The sequence below is a fragment of the Moschus berezovskii genome, chromosome 10 (assembly GCF_049115385.1).
Source record: "Moschus berezovskii isolate FMDL1 chromosome 10, NW_MosBer_1.0, whole genome shotgun sequence".
Taxonomy (NCBI): Eukaryota; Metazoa; Chordata; class Mammalia; order Artiodactyla; family Moschidae; genus Moschus; species Moschus berezovskii.
The window spans coordinates 39,574,537-39,598,879 of NC_142469.1; the positions used below are offsets into that span (position 1 = coordinate 39,574,537).

Consider the following 24,343-nt stretch of genomic DNA (forward strand, 5'->3'; position numbering starts at 1 on the left):
TGATATTTCTCCCGGCAGTCTTAATTCCAGCTTGTGCTTCTTCCAGCCCAGCGTTCCTCATTATGTACTCTGCGTATAAGTTAAATAAGCAGAGTAACAATATACAGCCTTGATGTACTCCTTTTCCTATTTGGAACTAGTCTGTTGTTCCCATGGCCAGTTCTAACTGTTGCTTCCTGACCTGCATATAGGTTTCTCAAGAGGCAGGTCAGGTGGTCTGGTATTCCCATCTCTTTCAGAATGTTCCACAGTTTATTGTGATCCACACAGTCAAAGGCTTTGGCATAGTCAATAAAGCAGAAATAGACGTTTTTCTGGAACTCTCTTGCTTTCTCCATGATCCAGCAGATGTTGGCAATTTGATCTCTGGTTCCTCTGCCTTTTCTAAAACCTGCTTGAACATCTGGAATTTCACAGTTCACATATTGCTGAAGCCTGGTTTGGAGAATTTTGAGCATTACTTTACTAGGGTGTGAGATGAGTGCTGTGCGGTAGTTCGAGCATTCTTTGGCATTTCTTTCTTTGGGATTGGAATAGAAACTGACCTTTTCCAGTCCTGTGGCCACTGCTGAGTTTTCCAAATTTGCTGGCATATCGAGTGCAGCACTTTCACAGCATCATCTTTAGTCATGTCCAATTCTTTTGAAACCCCATGGACTGTAGCCCACCAGGGTCCTCTGTCCATGGTATTCTCTAGGCAAGAACACTGGAGTGGGATGTCATTTCCTCCTCCAGGGTATCTTCCTGACCCAGGGATCGAAGCTTCAACTCCTATGGTGCCTGCATTACTCGCAGATTCTCTACTGCTTGATCCACTAGGGAAGCCCAAATACACGTGTATGTGTGTGTGTGTGTCTGTGTGTGATCTAACCTTCTATTCAGTTTTTAAGCATGTTGCAACAAACAGCAACTGTTATTAAGCAGACTCAGAGTACAGACTACAACATTCTTGGATTGTACTATCATGGTAAAGGAAAGTGGATCTCCCTGAATTAAACAAATGTTAATGTTGTTTGGGGAAAAATGTATGGGTTAATACTAGAAACTGAGAGTACTGGGTTCTAGGACTAAGTCTTTCAGATGCCAGCGTGTGACCCCAGAGTAATTTTCTTTTTTTTTCCCTATAAATTTGGAAAAATTCAGCAATTGCATTTAAAACTTGGGCAAATCACTTAACCTCTTTGAGTCTCAGTGTCCTTAGCTATAAGTTGGAGAAACTGGGCTTGATCTGTTGTTTTCAATTCTATCTATACACTAGAATCATCCAGGAATCATTAAAAAATAATGACACCCTGCAGTACCCTCAGGCAAATTAAAACAAGTTCTGGGGAATGCAGCCTAGGCTAGCGGTACTCAAAATGTGGCTCATGGACTGCTGGCGTCAGCATTACGTGGTATATTAGTCAGCTTGGGCTGCCACAACAAAATACCAGAGACTGGGTGGCTTAAATGACAGAAATTTATTTCTCACAGTTCTGAAGGCTGGGGAGTCCAAGATCAAGGTGCCAGCTGATTCAGTTTCTGGTGAGAGCTCTCTTCCTGTCTTCCTGCTATAACCTCACACTGCCTTTCCTTGGCGCATGCAAATGTAGAGAGAGAAACAGACCTTTCTCTCTCTTCCTCTTCTTTTAAGACCACAAGTCCTATTGGATTATCACCCCACACTTACGACTTCATGTAACTTTACTTCTTAAAAGTCCTATCTCCAAATATAGTCATATGGGGTCAGAGCTTCAATATATAAGTTGGGGTGGTGGGGGGACACAGTTCAGTACATGGAACTTTAAAAATGGGACTTTAAAATTTTTTTAAAAATTATTTTATTGAGGTATAATTGATTTACAATGTTGTGTTAGTTTTGGTGTATAGCAAAGCGAATCTCTTATACATATGTATATCCACTCTTTTAGCATATTTTCCTATATAGGCATTATAGAGCAATGAGTAGAGTTCCCTGTGCTATACAGTAGGTCGTTATTAGTTATCTATTTTATATGTAGCAGTGTGTATATGTCAATCCCGACCTTCCAATTTATCTCTCCTCCCTACTTATCCCCTCTCCTCTGGGGACCATTGAATTTTTTAAATGTCAGCTCCAAGCCCAGATTCTGAGAGTAAGGACTCTACAGGTGGTTCTTAGGCACAGTGTGTTTGAGAATTACTGGCTTCAACCACTTATTCTTACACTAGGCTGCACATTGAATCATTTGGGGAATGTTTAAACCTTTGATGCCTGGGGCCCTATCCCAGAAATTTTGATTTGTTACAGGATGCCTACTCTAAGCAAGTTTTAAAGCTCTGCAGGTGACTCCAGTCTGAGAACTTCCAGTGTAGAAGGTCTCTAAGGATCTTTTTGGTTCTAAAATAGTGTGGATTTTAATACAGTGACATACATATAATATATGTAAAATAATATTAATAATCTAGATAATATACATCAAAAGGAGGGTGATCAGATAGTTGTTTCTATTTTGTAGTTTCATATACAAACACATTTGTTAGTCTCTTTTCATTATTATATGATACATGAAACCGAAATTATTTTGAGAATTTCTATTTTGATAGTACTATGTTGCTAGATACATGATCCTCATAGGGGACCATATATCTTCATAGGGGATTTCCTGGTGGATCATACAGTAAAGAATCCACCTGCAGTGCGGGAGATCCAGATTCGATCCCTGGGTTGGGAAGATCCCTTGGAGAAGGAAATAGCAACTCACTCCAGTATTCTTGCCAGGAAAACCCCATGGATGGAGGAGCCTGGCAGGCTACAGTCCATGGGGTCACAGAGAGTCAGACACAACTGAACAACTCCACTTTCAGTTTATTCTTCATAAATACAAAAGATCTATTTGATGGTCAAATGTCTTTCCACAGTACAAAACTAAAGGAAGGTTTGGGTAGTAGCCAGATGATTATGAGACATTTTAAAAGAATCTTACAAATTTGAAGATCAGGGGTAATTCTAAAAAACAAACATACATAATGTGATTATTTCATAAATCTCAGAAAAGTTTATTCAACTGTATAAATAAAGGAAGTAAGGGTATTTCTTAGTATTAAAACTTACATTCATTTATATAATTTTAAAATCTCTTTTGATACCAGGATATAAATGGCTCTAGGCTAAAAACTGTGGATGCCATTTACCCCCAAAATGTATAATGATAGTTGTAGAAAGCTGACATTTTAAAATATCTCAGCTCACCAGAGCTCTGACAACTGAATTTAACTGTAATTCTGTCAGCACAAAAGTTAGCACATAAAAGTAGAAAAACACTACTGATATTTCATCATTTCTCTTGAGGTACATGAACCATTTAAAAACTTCAAATTCATCAGAGAGGAACAAGTAACTAATGAATCAAAACTAACAATCTTCCTAATAATACTGGGTCTAACAGCAGAGTTATTAAGAACAGTATTTGAGCACTTGATTTAATTATAATGCTGTTCTGATGAGGCTGAGGGGACAACATTTTCAAACATATGTATACATTCAATATCTATACTAACGCTCACAAAACAACTTAAGAATTAACACTGAATTGGTACATCCACTCAGAAATTCATGCTCTAATCAAAGTGGAATAATGGTGTCACCTTTGTTTACAACTCCTTCAAAAACTAGCTTTCAAATATTTTCTGCATCTTTCAACAAGTAAAAACCTTAAAGGGAAATTACAAATAAAATATTAGAAAACATGTCAAGGTGTAACTTTCTTTTCATATGCAGATACATGGCAATATTCCTTCTCTGTAAGCAAGTTTATAAGCAAAATGTAATTTGGTGGAGAACTGTTTGAAAGCAATGCTGCCATATTGCTTTTGCTTTTATTGGATACCAGTAAGAATGACGATGACCTAGTAACCAGAGAGAATGCTAAGCTAAGAGATCTTGCCCCACAAGTCAACAGATACGATTTTATGAAACAAAGCAAACTATACCAACACTTAAAACCACAAATGAGCTGAGATGAACAAATGCTTGCAGTGAAATGGGAGCATTAGACAATTCTGATTTGTAATGATTTGGAAAACACCCAGCTGTTTCCACCTAACCACATCACCTGTTACATATACTGTATTGAAATGAAAGATCTCTATTACAGAGTTTCTATTTCCGAGTGTGAAAGAAGAGTAGTAACTTTGGTATGTTCTTGATCTTTAGAAGTCATTCTCTGAAACCCAAAAACCTTCCTAATGTCACAATTCAGTATTAAACAGCATTTGCTAAGTATTAAAACAGTGTTTACTATGTATAGTTGTGTTCAGTTGCTCAGTCGTGTCCAACTCTCTGCAACCCCATGGACTGCAGCACGCCAGGCTTCACTGTCCTTCAGCATCTCCTGGAGTTTGCTCAAATTCATGTCCATTGAGTCGGTGATGCCATCCAACCACTTTGTCCTCTGTCCCTCCCTTCTCCTCCTGCCTTCAATCTTTCCCAGTATCAGGGTCTTTTCTAATGAGTCAGCTCTTCGCATCAGGTAGCCAAAGTCTTGGAGCTTCAGCTTCAGCATCAGTCCTTCCAATGAATATTCAGAATTGGTTTCCTTTAGGATTGACTGGTTTCATCTCCCTGCAGTCCGAGGGACTCTCAAGAGTCTTCTACAACACCACAGTTCAAAAGCATCAATTCTTTGGTGCTCAGCCTTCTTTATGGTCTTACTATATATGGGAGACAAAATATAAGAATATAGTAGCAAAACCAAAGTTATAAATAGGAAAAAAAGACATATTTAAATTTGATCATGTATGGCTGACAATGACTACTGAAATTTGTAAGATTCTGACAATAATGGTCATTATTAAATTACTAAGAAACTGGGTCCTTACTAAGAAATTGGGTAAAATACACCGTTCACTTTCAGTGAGAAAATTGCTAAAATATCACATTAAATATAATCTTTTTGTTGTTATTAAAAGAAGGATTGTCATTAGAACTATTATTTTTTTTCCTCAGTTCAGAAACATATGAAAAAGTTTTATTTGCCAGTTTTACGAGGAACTAACACCAGTATCTGTATCTTCCTTTCCCCAGTAAGGAGAATAGTTTTAACAAAGCACCTGACCTGACTCTTGAGAAACCTGTATGCAGGTCAGGAAGCAACAGTTAGAACTGGACATGGAACAACAGACTGGTTCCAAATAGGAAAAGGAGTATGTCAAGGCTATATATTATCACCTTGCTTATTTAATTTACATATAGAGTACATCATGAGAACTGTATAGGGAAGCAATAATTCTCATGATATCAATTCCTTTAGAAATTATGCTCTGCTTTTCATATCACTATAAAGTTTTCACTTTAAATTTCTGTTACTGGTTTGGTGTCCCTATTGCTCAGAAGTTTAAACAAGGTTCACTGGCTACTGACCTCCAAGTAGTGATACATGAATGAAGTTTGACACACGAAGGACAGTATTTGAATAGGTCCCTGATCTTCCATAACCTCTTTCATCTGATGTACCATTAACAGACAGTGCCCCCCAAGGCAAGGACTGTGAGCAGTTGACATTCCACCTGTTTCTTCTGTTAGATGGCATCAGTATGGAGGAATATGAGCTGAATCTGGCCCAGAGAGCTGGGATCCAAAGGCCTCTAACAATTGATCTAGGTGTCTTTAAGACTCAGCATTAAGCATTTTTCATCTTTCTACACACAGTTTTTTAAAGCAAAAAAAAAATACCAAAAACAAAACAAAACCCAAATCTCCAAACTTCCCCAAAATATCCAACATGTTCTGGGAGGAAGATGTTATAAAAAGAGGATGTCATTATATATGCAAACTTATAGGAAGTGTTCCCTATTTAGTCCACTAGAAAATCATAAGAATTGTAACAAAATCTAGTAATCTTTCTAACAGTTCCTTTAAAGCAGATTTTCCTCAAACCTTTTTTTTTTAAACTAAAAACTAACAGGGATAGAGCCATGACAGAAAATAAATATCAATAATAGGTAGACAGATAAATGATAAAGATACTGAAATAGGTATGCATAAAACAGAGTTTCAGAAACCAGCTTATTTTAGTCTATTCCATTAAAAAAGAAAGATTTTCATTGACTAAATAGATTTCAAAACTCACTATTACAACTTGCAGCTTAAAAACATTGCACTGGTGGTTTCTGTGTACATGGAGAGAGATCTTGTTTATGTTTACTTTCAAAGTTTAAAGATATAGACCTCTCAGAAGTATAAAACTGAAACAGTGACATCTGCATTCTTTCTAATCTACATAAATATAACCATTAAACATGCAAGAAGATGCCTTGATGCTTTAGAAAGAGAAGTAGAGGCAAGTCTGCTTAAAAATAGATATCATGTGATATTGAGAAGTCTGTTCAGAGTGGCAGGAGAAGAAGGAAAGAGCAGTAACAGATAAGGTTTAAATAAATTTGCTGTTGTTCAGTCGCTTAGTCATATCTAACTCTACGACCCCATGGACTACAGCATGCCAGGCTTCCCTTTCCTCTACTAGCTCCTGGAGTTTGTTCAAGTTCATATCCATTGAGTCCGTGATACTATCCCATCCTCTGACACCATCTTCTCCTTTTGCCTTCAGTCCTTCCCAGCATCAGGGTGTTTTCCAATGAGTCTGCTCTTTGCATCAGGTGGCCAAAGGACTGGAGCTTCAGCTTTAACTTCAGTCCTTCTAATAAATATTCAAGGTTGATTTTCTTTAGGATTGACTGGTTTGATCTCCTTGCAGTCCAAGAGACTCTCAAGAGTCCTCTCCTTAAAGCAATACACTATATTTAAGATTTTTCCCAGGGTCAAATAGATCTTTTAACAGGAAGATTATGCATTTTTTAAATACACCAAGAAAATTAGCAATTGTTAGAGCTGTAAGGCACCAGAGTTTTCCCACACCTTAGAAGTAATCAGTTCATCAAAGAGAAGGTCCACCTGGATGATCATGAATCATCAATTCCTGCCACTGGGAAGAAGACTTTCAAGGACTGCATATCCCAGTCTTGCCATATTTCTTCATTACGTCATCTCAGGGTTTTAATCAGCAAAGAATATCTCTTTCCCTCAACAAAGTTAAGACTGTCAAAGGCTCTTTCCACCTTCTACATTTATAAATAATCATATGGCAGTATATATACAAACATAGGCTGCAGACTGCTGTTACAGATGGTGTCGATACTATAAAACTCTAAGCAATCATCTATTGATTATTATTTTTATGTCTTTTCACAGGGTGAATATCTCTATGGTCAAGAAGAATCCGCAACAGTGAAAGACACCTATAAGTTCTGAGGAAAATAGGGTAAAGATCAGAAATTTTTACTACACAGGATATAGGGCCTTGGAACCAGGGAAAGAGAACTTAACTTGCTTGCCTTCTGCCAGTGGCAGGGATTCAACTAGATAGTGATGAACTGAAATTAGAAGGCATTTTATGACCTAGTTCTAAGAAATTCTAAAACAAGATTTATTTACCTAGTCTTATTTGCCTTGGGCATTTTAATTTACCAGTGACTTGGATTAATTACTCTATAAATTCTGCACTTGACAGCTCTCTTAAACCTAAGGAATCCAGAAGAATATACATCAAAATGCAAAGGCTTTAGCCAGGTATTTCCCTGTGTCTTCAGACTTTTGACACACATACATACACAAACAGATTTTCATACATTTTGGGACATGTACGTACGTAGACTTCAACAGGCTTGGAATCATCTGGGAAAGTGGATCCCTGGAATGTACCACTCAGAGCAGCAAATATTCCTATTGCAGGGTGATGGATTCTAGAAATATTTTGGATGCTACCTATTTACTGAAAATTCTCAAATAGTTTATTAACAGATGAGAAAGAAGGAAAAATATTTTTGACTTAAAAAAAAAGTCTTATATAAGCAAGGCTATGTTGATGCCATGTAAAAAATAATTTGTTTTTACAGCTAAAGGGCAGAAGCTAGGGAGTGGCTCACCACCCATCAGCACTTGATCCTTCTGAAGAATACACTAGTACTGGAGAAGTAACATTGTTTTGTGGATGCCAGAGAAAATCAGAATGTAGTAAATGTTGGGAGGGAACATAATAATGAATTTCAAAATTTCACACTTCTCAATCAGCTAGAAGGGGTTTGTTTCTGCTTTTTCTTTTTCTTTTTTTCAGTTGGTTGGGGTTTTTGTTTTTCCGAGCCATGCTTTGGAAAGATACCAAGACCTTACTAAAACCACAGCTCCCTGTGGATGTCAAAACCAGTAATTAATGTGAGATGATGAAAGGGGGAGACATTAACTTGAGGCCCAAATATGTCTTTTTAGAAATGAATTTGGAAGCACCAAAGAGTCGGACACCACTGAGTGACTGAACAACAACCAGCTATGAAGACAGATCGGGTGGGCAGGGGTGGCAGCAGGGGCTGAGGCCAGTAGGCCTTCCTGTGCCCCAGAACTAGGAGTCCTGAAACACTCAGCCAAACACAGGCCTCATGCGAGGGAAAAGTCAGGTAGACACTTGATGGAGAGCCAGGTATGTATTTTCTGGCTCTACCACCAAGCGAGGGACATGAATAAGTCACTGCACCCATCTGGGTGCCAATAGCCTCATTCATGGAATGAAAGCTTGTTATCATCTACAAGATTCCTTCACCTTTAGAATTTTATGACTCAAGATTTCTGAACTGAGGTAGCTGTGGCCTTCTAGATAAGGACAATCCAAAAGAAATATAATGTTGCCACATAGGTAATCTGAAATGCATAGTGGTTACATTAAAATATATTAAAAAAACAGTTGAAATAAGGTTTTATAAAATTTTTCCTTCACCCAGTATGTCCGAAATATTGTTATTTCAACACCCCTTTGAAATCTCAAATAGCCGTGTGACATCAAGTGCTCACAAGGGCCGTGTGTCGCTAGTGGCGGCTATCTCCCATTTTGGACAACACTGCTATTGACAGTAGTGGAGTTCACAAATAGGAAGGAGTAGGAGTTACATTTCTCTTCGATGCTGTGAGTCATGGTTCCAAAGCCTGGCTATTCATCAAAATTATTAGAGGAACTTAAAAAAAATTTCTGAGCGCATCTCATTCCTTGAGCATGGATCATATTTTTTAAAAATCTCGCTAGATAAATCTGAGATGTAGCCAGTTCATGCCAATCTACAGAGCCGTGTTTAAAACCTTTCTATCAACGTAACTGAGGCTTCGTGCTGTTCAGAAGTAGCTGGCCTAAGGGAAGCAGTGATTTATGGTTAGCAACCCTTCAAGAGACCCTCCAGAAAGGACTATCTTGTCTGCTAAGTGAGCTGGAAGATTTCAACACTAATCCTGACAGCTAAGGATGCTTTCAGTTATGGAGGGCAATTTCAAGTTAAAAAGTATTTAAAAAACAAAACAAAACAGTGAGCTGATGTTGCAAAACAAAGGAGGCCAGATTCTGCTCTGCCAACTGGTGACTTGATAGAGCTGCAGCTGTGGTGATAGATCTAGTTTTGAGCCGCTTAACGTTTGTTTGTAGACTGGCTGCCTTCAGTCTGAGATATTCTCATCTTCAGATGCCTTCCAATGAGTGGTAACAGAGTGGCTGGGAGAACTTGTCAGAGTGAAACATCCCACGGTACTCCATTTTACTGACAGGAAAGACCTCCTGAAGTGTGCATACCTCGAGGGGACTGTGGAGACACAGAAGAGCAGGCCGACAGCCAGGGCCCCTGCAGAGTCTAGTGAGCCTGCCATTGGCTCCTAACCCCCACCACTGTGTGTGTTTGCAGCCAGACTCCACCACTGCACAGGCGCTTGCAGCTGGCCCCCACAGCCAAGTGTGCCACACCATCTGCTCCAGCTACTGCTGCTGCCTTCCCTGGTTCCTGGGCACCCGACCTCGAGGCGTCACTGAGGACCCCAATAGCCCTTGCAGCCACTGCAGATCTCCAGCAGTATTCACTAAGCATCGCGCAGTTGTCAATAAGGTGGACCCCAGCAGCCTGAGCCCATTATCTCTCCCTAGGAACCCAGTGCCGCTATACAACCTAACTTCTCAAGGACAAACATGAGGAAGACTGTTCTATGCAGACTATACCAAATAGTATCTTCCTTCTCTCTAAGAGAAGCACTGTGTATCGGAAAATATTACCTCTATATAATACTGCAAATAAAGGTATATATTTAAAAGTTATCTGTAGTCTAGATTCTAGAAAATGACACTACATCACTTTTTAAAGCAGATAAGCATTATGATTCGTTATCTGAAGGCTGCTTATATATACTCTAAAACCTTTTCTAAGAATCTAAGAAAACATATCACTAGGTTTAGATCGCTTCTAAGACTTTTTAAACTTAAAATAATAATAATGATCAAGTTATTTTCCATTGGCCACTAAAGTTCACAAAAAGCAAACATCTTGATAGAGAAGCTCTCATAATCATAAAATAAGTCCCACATCTACATGAGTTCCCTCTCTGTCATAATGGCAAATGTCCTATGGATAGAGATAGTCAATCTATGTTCAAGTAACAGTTGCACAATTTATTAGGTCTATAGCCTCAGGAAAATTGCTTAGCATGCCCAAATCTCAGTGTTCTGGGGCTATTAATGCCCATCTTGCAAGTTTATAAGGATGAAGTAAAGTGTTAGACACAATGTCAGACAGAGCAGATTCTCAAAGGTAACTATTATTATTAATGAAACAAAGTCTACTATATAGACTTTATTGATAAACATTTATAAGATTTTCTGGAAACTAAGAAGGCCCTCATGAAAAAGATATTTATTCCCAGTAACCATGACATAAACAGATTTATTTGCACCATGACAAAGGAAAATATTCCCAAATTTTCCATTAAATATTACCTAATACATACTCACACACACAAATCTGCCCCTTGCCACCACCCTTAGTAGTCCTTCCATCTCTCCAGAGGAAAAGTAGAACATAAAGTTCCTTCGGCTTAAACACAAAATAAAGGTCAGCACCAGTTCATTTGGAAAAAATATCCATCAGTGTTTATATAAAGACAAATCCACAGATATACACACTTCCATGTACACACATACACACAAAGACATCTATTAATATGTGTACTTGAACTATAAATTAGTAAAGACCAACATTTTAGTGCTTAGATAAATGATTAAGGTGTAGAGAAGCCCAAGCACTTATGATGACCACAAGATTCATGCCTCTGTCTTATTCTTAATCTTCCCTGATGCACTTGTCTGAAAAACACATTCCACAATCCCACAGATTATTCTGGAGAAGGAAGGGAGAATGTGGAGAAGGAGGGGAGCAGAGAGAAGGAGAAAGAGGAAGAAGAGAATAGAGGGAGGGAAGGATGAAGGACGAATGAAAACAGGATAGGAAAAAGGAAAGAAGGAAGATTTCATGTGTGGGGAGTGTGTGTGGGTTGCTTGGCAAGCCAGGTCAGTTTGTGGAAGGCAATTTTTTGCCCTCCCAAAGCCTGCCCAGACTTGCCCGAAGGTTATGTTGCAAAACGGATAGTGATTTCTCTGCCAGGCATGTTATTGGAATGAATGAAGTCCCAGACCTGACTAATATTTTCTGCTTGGCCCTCCTACTTCTTTAGCACAAACATCTGGGCTGTGGTGGTTTAAAGCTCCTCAAAGAATCCCAAAGTTCCTGTTTTTTGTTTCTCTATTTCCTACTACCCAGTTTCAGAGTTACTGGCCTCTCCCCTATCTAGCACTGACCCTGTAGGTTTTTAAAGTCCTTTTGCTTTTCAGAACCACCATTCCCAGCACAGTTGCCTCCATGCAGAGTCTAGAAATGAGGATCAATGACCCACGTCAATTCAGTACATATTGAGAGATTCTTTGAGGGCAGGTCCTGTGTTTGGGGAATCTTTATGATTGAGAGAAGAAATGGTTCTAACTGGTCATTTTAGATGAACTGATACCTGGACATAGTAACAGGGTAAGTTAAAGCCTGAAAAAATTAGTTGTACCTAGGAAGCTACGTGTCGGAGAAGGCAATGGCACCCCACTCCAGTACTCTCGCCTGGAAAATCCCATGGACGGAGGAGCCTGGTAGGCTGAAGTCCATGGGGTCGCAAAGAGTTGGACACGACTGAACAACTTCACTTTCACTTTTCACTTCCATGCATTGGAGAAGGAAATGGCAACCCACTTCAGTGTTCTTGCCTGGAGAATCCCAGGGACGGAGGAGCCTTGTGGGCTGCTGTCTATGGGATCACACAGAGTCTGACACGACTGAAATGACTTAGCAGCAGTAGCAGCAGCAGGAAGCTACTGTTAGGAGCCCTAACATCTGAGTAGCCAGGATAGGCCTGAGACCTTGCTTAGGCCTAAGTTTTGATTTCCTGGAGAGAGGGTGGAGGCTAAGTCCACAGAAACTCCTCCCTAAGAAGATCCCCCCGGGGCCAAAATTAAGAAACTCCTCCCTAGAAAAGTCCCGCAGGCGCCAAAAGTCGGGCCAATCAGAGTGAAAAGGGAAATCCCCCAGAAAAACCCTGCGTGCATAAACTGGCCAATGAGCTTCCACGCGTGCATGAACTGGCCAATGAGCTTCTGCCAGCTTGATCTTTTGAACAGAAATAGGTGCTTATGTAACCTGAGACTATAAAAACCGCTGTGACCTGGGCTCGGGGCTCTTGTCCCACTCCACTGCGCTGGAGGAGGCATGAGCCCTAGCTCGAGCTAGAAATAAACCCCATTCTTGCTTTTGCATTGCTGCGAGTGTCTTATTCTACCAGTATGGGGGGACCGGACTCAGGGCATAACACTACGTGTAGATAGACAATGTATAGATATATATATTAATAACAGCCAATTCACACAAAGTAACATTAAGCAAGGCACCACTGTATGTGGATACTGATTCCAAAAATACATAAACACATAAAATTATGAAACATTCCAGCTAGACATCTAGTTTGACCCTTTTATAGACAGAAAATTGAGGTCTGGAGATTCTAACTTCTCCCAGATGATGAATAGAGACTGGAATGGCCTTTGGTTACAGTCCAGTGGAAACTAGTTATAACCAAAGAGGTTACATGCAATTAGTAAAGGTTTAATGTTGGGACTTAAAGTTCTCATAAACTAAGGAGCAGTGCTCTGGAATAGGAGATCTTCAGTCAGTAGAAAGATGTGTGATAAAATGTACGAGACAACTCTCTGGGTTCTACCAGAATTGAGATGAACATTCAAGACCTTCGTCTCATCCATGCTTACCAGGGAGCTTTCTGATTACAAACTCAAAAGTTCCTAAAGTCTTGAGATTAGAATTGGTGGACACCTGATGACAGAGAGGAATACTGATCATTTGAATTAAATTGATAAACCTGAGGTTATAAAAGAATATACTTGAGGATACTGCATTCATGAAAAATTAATCCAAGATGGTCAATAACTCTTATTCTTTTTATCATTTTGTGGAACATTATTAAAAATTTCAGTATACATGTAACTATTTCATAAGAAGGTAAAAATAGTGAAGTTATTAATAACTAACATTACTATAGTAAAATTACAGTAGAATGTAGTTGTGATATATTTAGCCAATAAGAATATATTTAATCATATTATAATCAGCTATAAATATGGTTCCTAGAAATTTAAATGTTAATAAACTTGCCAACTTATTAACATTTTTTTTAAATAAAAAAATACACGTTTTAAAATGTGACATGAGGGCCTCCCAGGTGGCTCAGAGGTAAAAATGTGACATGAGTTGTCAGATTTATTTTTATCTTCTACCATACTAAAAACAGACTGTTTTCCCTCATGGTTCTAGGAAGGGTTACTCTCTTGCTGCCAGGAGATCTGAGTATGGAACCGTCAAACTAAAAATCAGATGACTATTCTGTTAAAATCAGGTTTCTAAGACTGGATTCATGAGACTGAGAATTCAGCAAGGAGAAAATATTCATGTCTCTGTTTTAGGAAAGTTATTAATGGTGTCGACTATATGGAAGTTAAAAGAAAAGTAGACAAAAACCCAAATTTATACTCAATCACAACAAATGTTCTACTAGCCACAATGTAAAAACAAACTATAATCTCAATAGTATTAGCCAATTTGAGTAGCTTTTAGCAAATGAATAAAAATTATTTTCTAAGACTGTAAATTCTGTGTAAAATGATACAACATACACATATATAGAGATTTGATATATCATGTATAGATACATATAGATGTACATGTATATTTATCTATGAATGTACTCATATTTCTACATATATCTATATGCATATTTTTAATATTTACTTATTTATTTGACCGTGTAAGCTCTTAGTTGTGACATGTGGGATCTAGTTCCCTGAGTAGGGATTGAACCCAGTCCCCCTGCATTGGGGGCAGAGAGTCATAGCCACAGGACCACCAGGGAAGTCTCTACATTTATATAGTTTTTAAACTGAGCAGAGACATCAGCACAAGCAAATGGCAGAGGAAAAAATTTTCACAAATTTAACCCAAGAAAATTCCTAAACAAGCAAACAAAATCAGCAGCAAAAACAACCTTCAGAAGTAAAAACAAAAATCAGAATCCAGATTCACTGAGATATATTGCCTAATATATCTACTTATGTCAGGCTCTGTGGTGCAATGGATAAGGCATTGGACTTCTAATACATCCAGTTTTCAAGAAAATGATTATGACATGTGCAAAGAGATAAGAATGTGTGACCTATATTCAGGAAATAAAGCAGTTAATAAAAACATTGTCTGAGTGTCCTCAAATGTTGAATTTTACAAACAAAAAATACAAAACACTTCTTTTAAAATGCAGCTATTTAGTTCAAAGCACTGAAGTAAACTATGATCTGGAGTTAAAGGAAAGTATGACAGCAATGAATGGACAAATAGAGATTCTCAGCAGGGTGACAGAAATTAGAAAAAAGTTCCAAAGCATATATTCCTGATTTGAAAAATAAAATAATTCACTAGAAGGCCTCAATAACAGATTCAAGATGGCACAAAAAGAATCAGTGAACTTGAAGACAAATCAGTAGAAACTATCCAAACTGGAGACCAGTGGGATAACATCAAATGTACCAATATCCTAGTTGTGGGAGTTCCACAAGAAGAGGATAAAGAGAAGACAGCAGAAAAAGTATTTGAAAAACAATAACTGAAAATAAAACAAATTTGATTACAAACATTAATATGCATATCTAAGAGACTCAAAGAACTCCAGGTAGATAAACCTTCTGCAAGAAGCTCTCCTCACTGGTTTTTTTGTGACTGTGTATCCTCATGGATACTTACATGACTACTGGAAAGATCATGGCTTTGACTACACAAACCTTTGTCATCGAAGTGACGTCTTTGCTTTGTAATATGCTGTCTAGGTTTGTCATAGCTTTCCTTTCAAGAAGCAAGCACCTTCTAATTTCATGGCTGCAGTCACCATCCACAGTGATTTTGATGCCCAAGAAGAGAAAATCTGTCACTGCTTCTACTTTTTCCCCTGCTATTTGCCATTAAGTGATGGGACCAGTAGTCATGTACAGATGTGAAAGCTGGACCGTAAAGAAGGCTGAGCACCAAAGAATGGTGGTGCTGAAGAAGACTCTTGAGATTCCCTTGGACAGCAAGAAAATCAAACCAGTCAATCCTAAAGGAAATCAAACCTGAACATTCATTGGAAGGGCTCCTGATGCTGAAGCTGAAGCTCTAATACTTTGGCTACCTGCTTCAAAGAGCTGACTCACTGGAAAAGACTCTGTTGCTGGGAAAGACTGAAGGCAAAAGGAGAAGAGGGCAGCAGAGAATGAGATGGTTGGATAGCATCACTGACTCAGTGGACATGAACTTGGGCAGACTCCAGGAGATAGTGAGGGACAGGAAGGCCTGGTATGCTGCCATCCATAGGGTCACAAAGAGTTGGACATGACTTGGGGAATGAACAAATTTTCATGGGTTCCCTCACAACTTAATGACTATTCCTTTTGCATACTTGCCTTTATTAATCCCTTTTTTCTTCAGTGAATGTATCTTAAAGTCCCATGCAACTCATCTTTCTATACTATATATTGTCACACAGAAATTATATCCATTTTCACGGCTATCGGTAAAGAGACTTTCAAATCTTATAAATTCTGTATTTCCACTGCCTGTTTCAATACATCTTCTTGGATATTTCACTGTCTCCCTAACTGCAGAATGGATTCATTCTTGTGTTGTTCCATATTTCTATAACAGCATTAGCACTAAGAGTGGTCAGTGAGCAACCTGAAACCTGTTACCTTTGACTTTCCTTCTCCCCAGCTTAGTTGTTAAATCCTGCCAGATTCTACAGACAACTGTCTTCTTCCTATTAATTTCCACTACTACTTCTTTATTTACGGGAAGATTTCATTACTTTCTCACTCAGATCGATCCTACAACTGACTTTCATGACTCTGTTCTCTTTAAGTCATCCAAAACCCAGTAGTCAGATTAATATTTCTAAACCATAGCTCAGATCATTTCACTCCATGTCAAAACAACAAAATGATAGTTTCCATGGCTCAAAAAATACATATGAGTTTGTTAGCAGAACTTTCCCTTCTGAACTGTACCACTTCCCTTCACCAAGTCCCAATTTCAGTGATGAAAATAAACAATAAACTCTGGAGACGTTTTTTGATTCCACTGAAATAAATCATAAAGTTTTTTTTTTAAAAAAGGATAGTTTATTTTTGGGGAAAAAATAAGAAAAAAGATTATTATTTGTGGGTGGGTACATGTTCCCTGACAACTTGTAAATGTTCTAAGTTTTAAGATTATGTAAGTTCTTGGAAGCGTGAAGTAGCCACATCAGCTATGTGAGATGAAAAGTTCAGGACACATGGCCATGGGATATGGTGAACAGATGGACAGGACTGGGGTGGAAGATCCTATCTTGGACTTTGTCATCCAGTTATAGACAAGAAAAACTAATTCATCTACTGAACAGGAGCAAATTACTAGTAAATGGATACAGATGAACAGAGATTCTTGCACAGGCTGTGTGAGACAAATCAGGATTAGAGCAAACATTTCTGGAATATCAAGCTTTGCTATTTGGAACCATAGAGGAACTTACAGTTCCAGATGGACCTAGGCAAAGATGTCTGGGCAAGGCTGCAAAGGTCCAGGCACAAGGGGAAGCTGGAGAATCTTGATTAACTGACAAGAGCTGCTTTGTTTTATAAACATGCGGCTGCCTGTACAGTATTTTGCTGGAAAATGGAAAAAGTTTTCTGTCACCCTACGGCTTTGTGAATGGAATAAGCTACATGAATTCTGCAAATTAGGTAACAAAACTCTGCAAATGCTGGTTGGGTATGGGTCAAATTTCTTAGCTAAGCTTTCCACTCTCTCTGTACTTATGCCAAAAATAGTTTTTGGTTCAGTTTATGAATTATAATGAATTCTTAATTTATAGGATCAAAATTTTAAATGTTTTGCTATGAAAGGATGAATATTAATTAAATGTAAATAGAGCCAGAAAAGTAAGGTTAATCAGGACACAAAACAGAGATGTGAAGAAAAACAAAACTCTTGTTACAGAAAGGAACTGATGAAGTTTATCCTTTGTGGTTATTTTTGTTTCTCTTACCTGACAGGATCAATGTAAGTGCAAAATTTCTGCTGCAAATGCTGAAGATAATCTTTGTGTTTACACCAAATTTTGTTCTGTCCTCCCAAATTGCCACAGGTGTTATTGAATGCAGAAGTAAAAAGTCTCCATAAATCAGAGCAGACTTAACATATTTGATGTCCTCAGAGCTATTTCTAAAGAGAGCAAATCACATGGGACAATTTAGTTCACAAACAGTCAATAGGAAGTAGGTAAAACCATTTTCTATGATATATCTGAAACCACAGATTTCATCAAAGCACAATTTTGTAAATCTTTATTTGACCTCAAGACTCTCTCTAATAATCAGTAATAATGCTGCTTTTCATTTTTTTTCCAGATTAATTCTGCAATTAGAGCATTTCTGATTTCAAATGATGAATTATGATACTATTGAACAATTTAGCTAAAGTAAAACCTCCACAAAGCAACTTTTCTTATATATGCTTTCCTCACATGTATGAGGTACTGCAATAGTACTGCAGTGGGGAGCAGGGGTTGCGGGGTCAGATTATTCAGATTTATGTACCATCTCTACCATTTACTGACTGTGTGACACTGAGCAAATATTTATTGTGTACCTCAGCTTTCTTACTGTAAAACAGAGAATGATAGTATTTACAGCTAGGGCTATTGCATTAATAAAGACAAAATCTAAACTTAGACATTATCAGTGCTGTGTTTAGTCACTCAGTCATGTCTGACTCTTTGCGACCCCCTGGACTATAGGTCGCCAGGCCCTGCTGTCCGTGGGATTTCCCTGGCAAGAATACGAGAGAGGGATGCCATTTCCTTCTCCAGAGGATTTTCCCAACCCAGGGATCAAAACCACATCTCCTGTGTCTCCATTGTAAGCAGGTTCTTTACCCACCGAGCAACCAGTAATACCCAATAAAGACAAAATCTAAACCTAGACATTATCAGTATATCACTATTATTAGCTATTCTCATTACAGTCATAAATATTTATATATATCACAGTCATTAACTGTTTTTGCAACAGAGAGTATGAACTTAGCCTAAAATACATAGATATTTTGAGAACAATATAATTATACTAATAGAATTTGCTGCAAGCAAATACAGCACACCACATGTCACTCAGGTAGGTGACATTTTAATATTAGTTTAAAAATAATCTATTTTTAACACAACTTTTAGAAGTTATAGCTAACTATTACATTCAAATGAGCAAGACTTTGCCTAAAATCAGTTCTATCACATCATGTAGCATCTTGTACCTTGTATATCATCTCCCAGGAATGTATTTTCTGTTAATATACTGCTGCTGCTGCTGCTAAGTCACTTCAGTCATGTCCGACTCTGTGCGACCCCATAGACAGCAGCCCACCAGGCTCCCCCGTCCCTGGGATTCTCCAGGCAAGAGCACTGGAGTGGGTTGCCATTTCCTTCTCCAATGTGTGAAGTGAAAAGTGAAAGTGAAGTCTCTCAGTCATGTCTGATTGGTAGTGACCCCATGTCTATTTTTAGATTTTTCTCCAATAAAACAGATATTTATTTTTAATTACTAAGTACAGCTGAAATAAAATCCTCCCTGGATTCCAAAAAAGTTGACATATGAATGCAAATGTATAGCAGGGGTGCAAATTATAATGCTGAATATAATTCTGAGAGAGATATTTATGATTAAATGCACACAGAAGAGGAGAAGAAAACAAAATTTTCAGCACACTGTCTGGGTATAGTTTGTGAAACTTGGATAGTGTGTGAATGAATAGAGCAACAAGAAGTGGAATTGTTTGCAAATCACTTCAAATAGAAAGATGAGATAGAATCGTTTATCTTTGAGAACATGATTTGCCTTTAATTTCCCTAGAAGAGAGCAGAGTGATTTCAATCTTTCCTTAAAGAGTTAAAATGTTAAAGAGTTGAAATGGGAATTTCCCCATTGTGAGTCAAGGTGTCAAGGGTAAGAGTTCATCCATTCATTCAACAGACATTTGTGTGATATGCTGGGGATATAAAGACACAAAGATAAAAGCTTACCCACAAAAATATTAGAATCTAGTAATAAGAGACACATGTAAACAAATTAGTACAATAATGTTCACTAAGTAAAAATACGTTAAAAGAAGACAGTTCTATTTTTAGCTTTTTAAGGAACCTCTATACTGTTCTCCACAGTGGCTGTTATCAATTGGCATCAACATCAACAGTGCAAGTGGATTCCTTTCTCTCCCACTGCCTGTCCGTATGACTCGGCAATCCCACAGCTGGGCATATACCATGAGAAAACCATAATTCAAAATGACACATGTATCCCACTGCAGCACTGTTTATAATCGCCAGGACATGGAAGCAACCTAAATGTCCAATGAGATTAATGGATAAAGAAGATGTAGTAATTATGGTGGAATATTACTCAGTCATAAAAGGGATAATATCGGGTCATTTGAAGAGAAATGGATGGACCTATAGTCTGTCATGCAGAGTAAAGTAAGACAGAAAGAGAAAAACAAATATCGTATATTAACCCATATTTATGGAATCTAGAAAAATGGTACAGATAAACCTATTTTCAAGGCAGGAACAGAGCCATGAACACAGAGAACAGACATGTGGACACAGGGGGAAAAGGAAGGTGGGGTGAATTGGGAGATGAGTGCTGACATATATACGCTCAGTTCAGATCAGTTCTGTTGCTCAGTCGTGTCTGACTCTTTGCGACCCCATGAATCACAGCACGCCAGGCCTCCCTGTCCATCACCAACTCCCAGAGTTCACTCAAACTCATGTCCATCGAGTCGGTGATGCCATCCAGCCATCTCATTCTCTGTCATCCCCTTCTCCTCCTGCCCCCAATCCCTCCCATCATCAGAGTCTTTTCCAGTGAGTCAACTCTTCGCATGAGGTGGCCAAAGTATTGGAGTTTCAGCTTTAGCATCAGTCCTTCCAATGAACACCCCAGACTGATCTCCTTTAGAATGGACTGGTTGGATCTCCTTACAGTCCAAGGGACTCTCAAGAGTCTTCTCCAACACCACAGTTCAAAAGCATCAATTCTTCAGCACTTAGCTTTCTTCGCAGTCCAACTCTCACATCCACACATGACCACTGGAAAAACCATAGCCTTGACTAGATGGACCTTTGTTGGCAAAGTAATGTCTCTGCTTTTTAATATGCTGTCTAGGTTGGTCATAACTTTCCTGTCAAGGAGAAAGCGTCTTTTAATTTCATGGCTGCAATCAGCATCTGCTACCATGTGTAAAGCAGACAGCTAGTGCGAAGCTGCTGTGTAGCACAAGGAGCTCAGCTCTGTGCTCTGTGATGACCTGGAGGGCTGGGATGTGGCGAGGAGGAGGATCATGGAGGGGATAATGTACACATACAGCTGATTTACTTCGTTGTACAGTAGAAACTAACACAACTTTGTAAAGCAATTATGCTCCAATAAAGAATTTTTAAAAAGAAGGCAACTAGGATAGAGATCAACATAGCAAAGAACTGAACTTCTTTCACAGATCATAATTATGTTTTAAACTGCATTGTCTTAGTGAAAAGAATATGGAGTTGAGAGTTGGAAAGATTTGGGTTAGATGCTGGCTCTTCCACTTAGCAAACTTATACTAAAGATCTTTGGCTTTCCTGAGCCTCATTTTTCCTGTTTGTAAACTAGATACTGTACGTATCCTGAAAGGCAGTTGAGACACAACAACTCAGTGCTTGCCACATGAATGTATGAATAATATATATACATGCTAATTCCATTCTCTTTTTATGGATAATTTATCACTTTTAAAAAATTTTAATAGTGAATAAGGATTCTTGTTGCTCCACAACCTTACCCATACTTAAGATTGTCAGTAATTTTAGCTTTTCTTGAGGAATTCTAGTAGTATATCACTGTGGTTTTAATTTGCATTTAATTTAATATGCATTTGCCTGACTACTAAAGAAATTAAAGACCTTTTCTTATAGGTGTTGGCAATTGTGGTATCCTATTTTTGTGAAATGCCTATTCTGGTCTCTTGCTTGTTTTTCATCGGTTGTCTTAAATATTGATTTGCACATGTTCTTTATATATATGCTGGATCTAAGACTCACATATGTAATATATTCCTCTACCCTGAAACTTAACTACAGGTAATTAAAAGTGTCTTTTGATAAACAGAGGTTCTTAATTTTAGCATGGTTCAATTATTAGTCTTTTCCTTTTATCGGTACTTTTACATCCAGTTGAATATAGAGAAAACTGATTTATTGCAAAGATTCATCTCTTTCTGTATTCTGATTTGTGCCACTGATCTTTTTATCTATTCTCACCCTGATACTAAACTATCTTAATTACTATAGATATACAGTAAGTATTAACACCTAGTAGAACTTACTTTTGGAGAAGGCAATGGCAAGCCACTCCAGTACTCTTGCCTAGAAAATCCCATGGACGGAGGAGCCTGGTAGGCTGCAGTCCATGGGGTCACTAAGAGTCAGGCACGACTCAGTGACTTCACTTTTCACTTTCACACATTGGAGAAGGAAATGGCAACCCACTCCAGTGTTCTTGCCTGGAGAATCCCAGGGATGGGTGAGCCTAGTGGGCTGCCATCTATGGGGTCGCACAGAGTCAGACATGACTGAAGTGACTTAGCAGCAGCAGCAGAACTTACTTTGCCAACCAAGGTCCGTCTAGTCAAGGCTATGGTTTTTCCAGTGGTCATGTATGGATGTGAGAGTTGGACTGTGAAGGAAGCTGATCACCGAAGAATTGATGCTTTTGAACTGTGGTGCTGGAGAAGACTCTTGAGAGTCACTTGTACCGCAAGGAGATCCAACCAGTCCATTCTAAAGGAGATCAATCCTCGGTGTTCATTGGAAAGACTGATGCTAAAGCTGAAACTCCAATACTTTGGCCACCTCATGCGAAGAGCTGACTCACTGGAAAAGAGTCTGATGCTGGGAGGGATTGGGGGAGGGAGGAGAAGGGGATGACAGAAAATGAGATGGCTGGATGGGATCACCGACTCGATGGACATGAGTTTGAGTGAACTCCGGGAGTTGGTGATGGACAGGGAGGCCTGGCGTGCTGTGATTCATGGGGTCGCAAATAGTTGGACACGACTGAGCAACTGAACTGAACTGAACTGAGAACAAATCTTCCTACTTTTATCCTCCTATTTGAAGAGTGTCTTACCTATACCTGCTCCTTTTAATTTTCATATATATATATATATATATATTTAGAAAAATTTTAAGTTCCTTTCTCTCTCTCCCTCTCATATACATATACACACACTTAAGTGCACATATAAACCTACTTGGATTTTTATTGGAATTTCACTGAAACTAAAGGTCAGTTTCAGAAAAATTAAAATGTAAAATGCTGGGTCTTTCAATATGTGAATGTGACATCAGTTCAGTTCAGTTCAGTCGCTCAGTCGTGTCCGACTCTTTGCGACCCCATGAATCACAGCATGCCAGGCCTCCCTGTCCATCACCAACTCCCGGAGTTCACTCAAACTCATGTCCATCGAGTTGGTGATGCCATCCAGCCATCTCATTCTCTGTCGTCTCCTTCTCCTCCCGCCCCCAATCCCTCCCAGCACCAGAGTCTTTTCCAGTGAGTAAACTCGTTGTATGAGGTAAGCCTGAATTAATTTGTTTTTTATGTCTCTCAGGAATGTTTTATGCTTTTGCCCCACAACTTTTCAATATCTGTTCCTAGATTTTAAATATTTTTTGATACTATTATACTTTTTTCAGTTCTATTTTCTATTGCTACTTGTCATAGTCCTGCAATTTTAAAAATCTACAGGTAGATATTAGAATTAAATGAGCTTCACAAAGATAATCTTGTTAAAGTCATTTAATTCTATATCTATTGGTAAAATCTTTGGGATTTTCTATGCACATAATCATAACAAATAATAGCAGTTTTGTTTCTTTGAATTCTTTTTCTTTCCTTCTACACTGATTAGGACTACCGTATAAGACTGACCAGAAGTGGTGATAATTCTCATACTTGTCTTATTCCTGATCTCAGAAGAAAAGCTTTCAGTATTTCTATAGTGTCTGCCTATTGGTGTCTTGTAGATTTCCTCTATTAAAAGAGTTTGCTTCTATTCTTAGTTTGCCAAAAGATGGTTTTAATCAGCTGCTTTTCTAGTAAGATGGTCATATGATTTTGTAAAAATTCTTTTAATGTGGTAAATTCTACTGATTAGTTTTCTAATGTTAAACTAACATTGCATAATTACAACAAACCCATCTTATTTGTGACATTATTGTTTATACGTGTTATTTGGTTAGCTGAAATGAAGTTTTGATGTATATGTTCATGACATTCTTTGAATAAGAGGGTAAAAGTAGGAGGATTTGTTTTACTAGGTATTAATACTTATTGTCTGACAATACTTATTGTCTATCTGTAATAATTAAGAGGGCTTCCCTGGTGGCTCAGTCGGTAAAGAATTGCCAGCAATGCGGAAGACCTGGGTTCAATCCCTGGGTTGGGAAGATCCTCTGGAGGAGGGCAATAATTAAGAGTGTAGTTTTGGGGTGAGAATAGACAAAGATCAGTGGCACAAATGAGAGTTCAGAAAGAGATGCACCTTTGAAATAAATCAATTTTTTGTTCATAATTTCCTGTTCATGTTTTCAGGGTTTTGCCAGCCTCATGAATTGAATTGGAGAGTGTTTCCTAAATTTATTTTTCTTGAAAAGCATAAAGATGTTTACTCATTTTTGCTATTTTGTAATTTGCTAGGTTGTAATTTGCTAGAATTACATAGTGAAATTCTAGACCTATACTGGAGAGTTTTAAATTAGGGATTCAGCTTT

General features: G+C 38.3%; 1 long non-coding RNA gene across 2 annotated transcripts in view; it reads right to left on the bottom strand.

Moving 5' to 3' along the window:
* Positions 1-2,867: 2,867 nt before the first annotated feature.
* Positions 2,868-24,343, bottom strand: part of LOC129560923 (uncharacterized) — a 28,819-nt gene continuing 7,343 nt past the window's right edge. For both annotated transcript variants that reach the window (XR_008686886.2, XR_016038490.1), the window contains 2 exons: positions 17,525-17,700; positions 2,868-4,671 (listed from right to left, as the gene is read on the bottom strand). This is a non-coding gene — a long non-coding RNA (uncharacterized LOC129560923). The remainder of the gene's footprint in view (positions 4,672-17,524; positions 17,701-24,343) is intronic.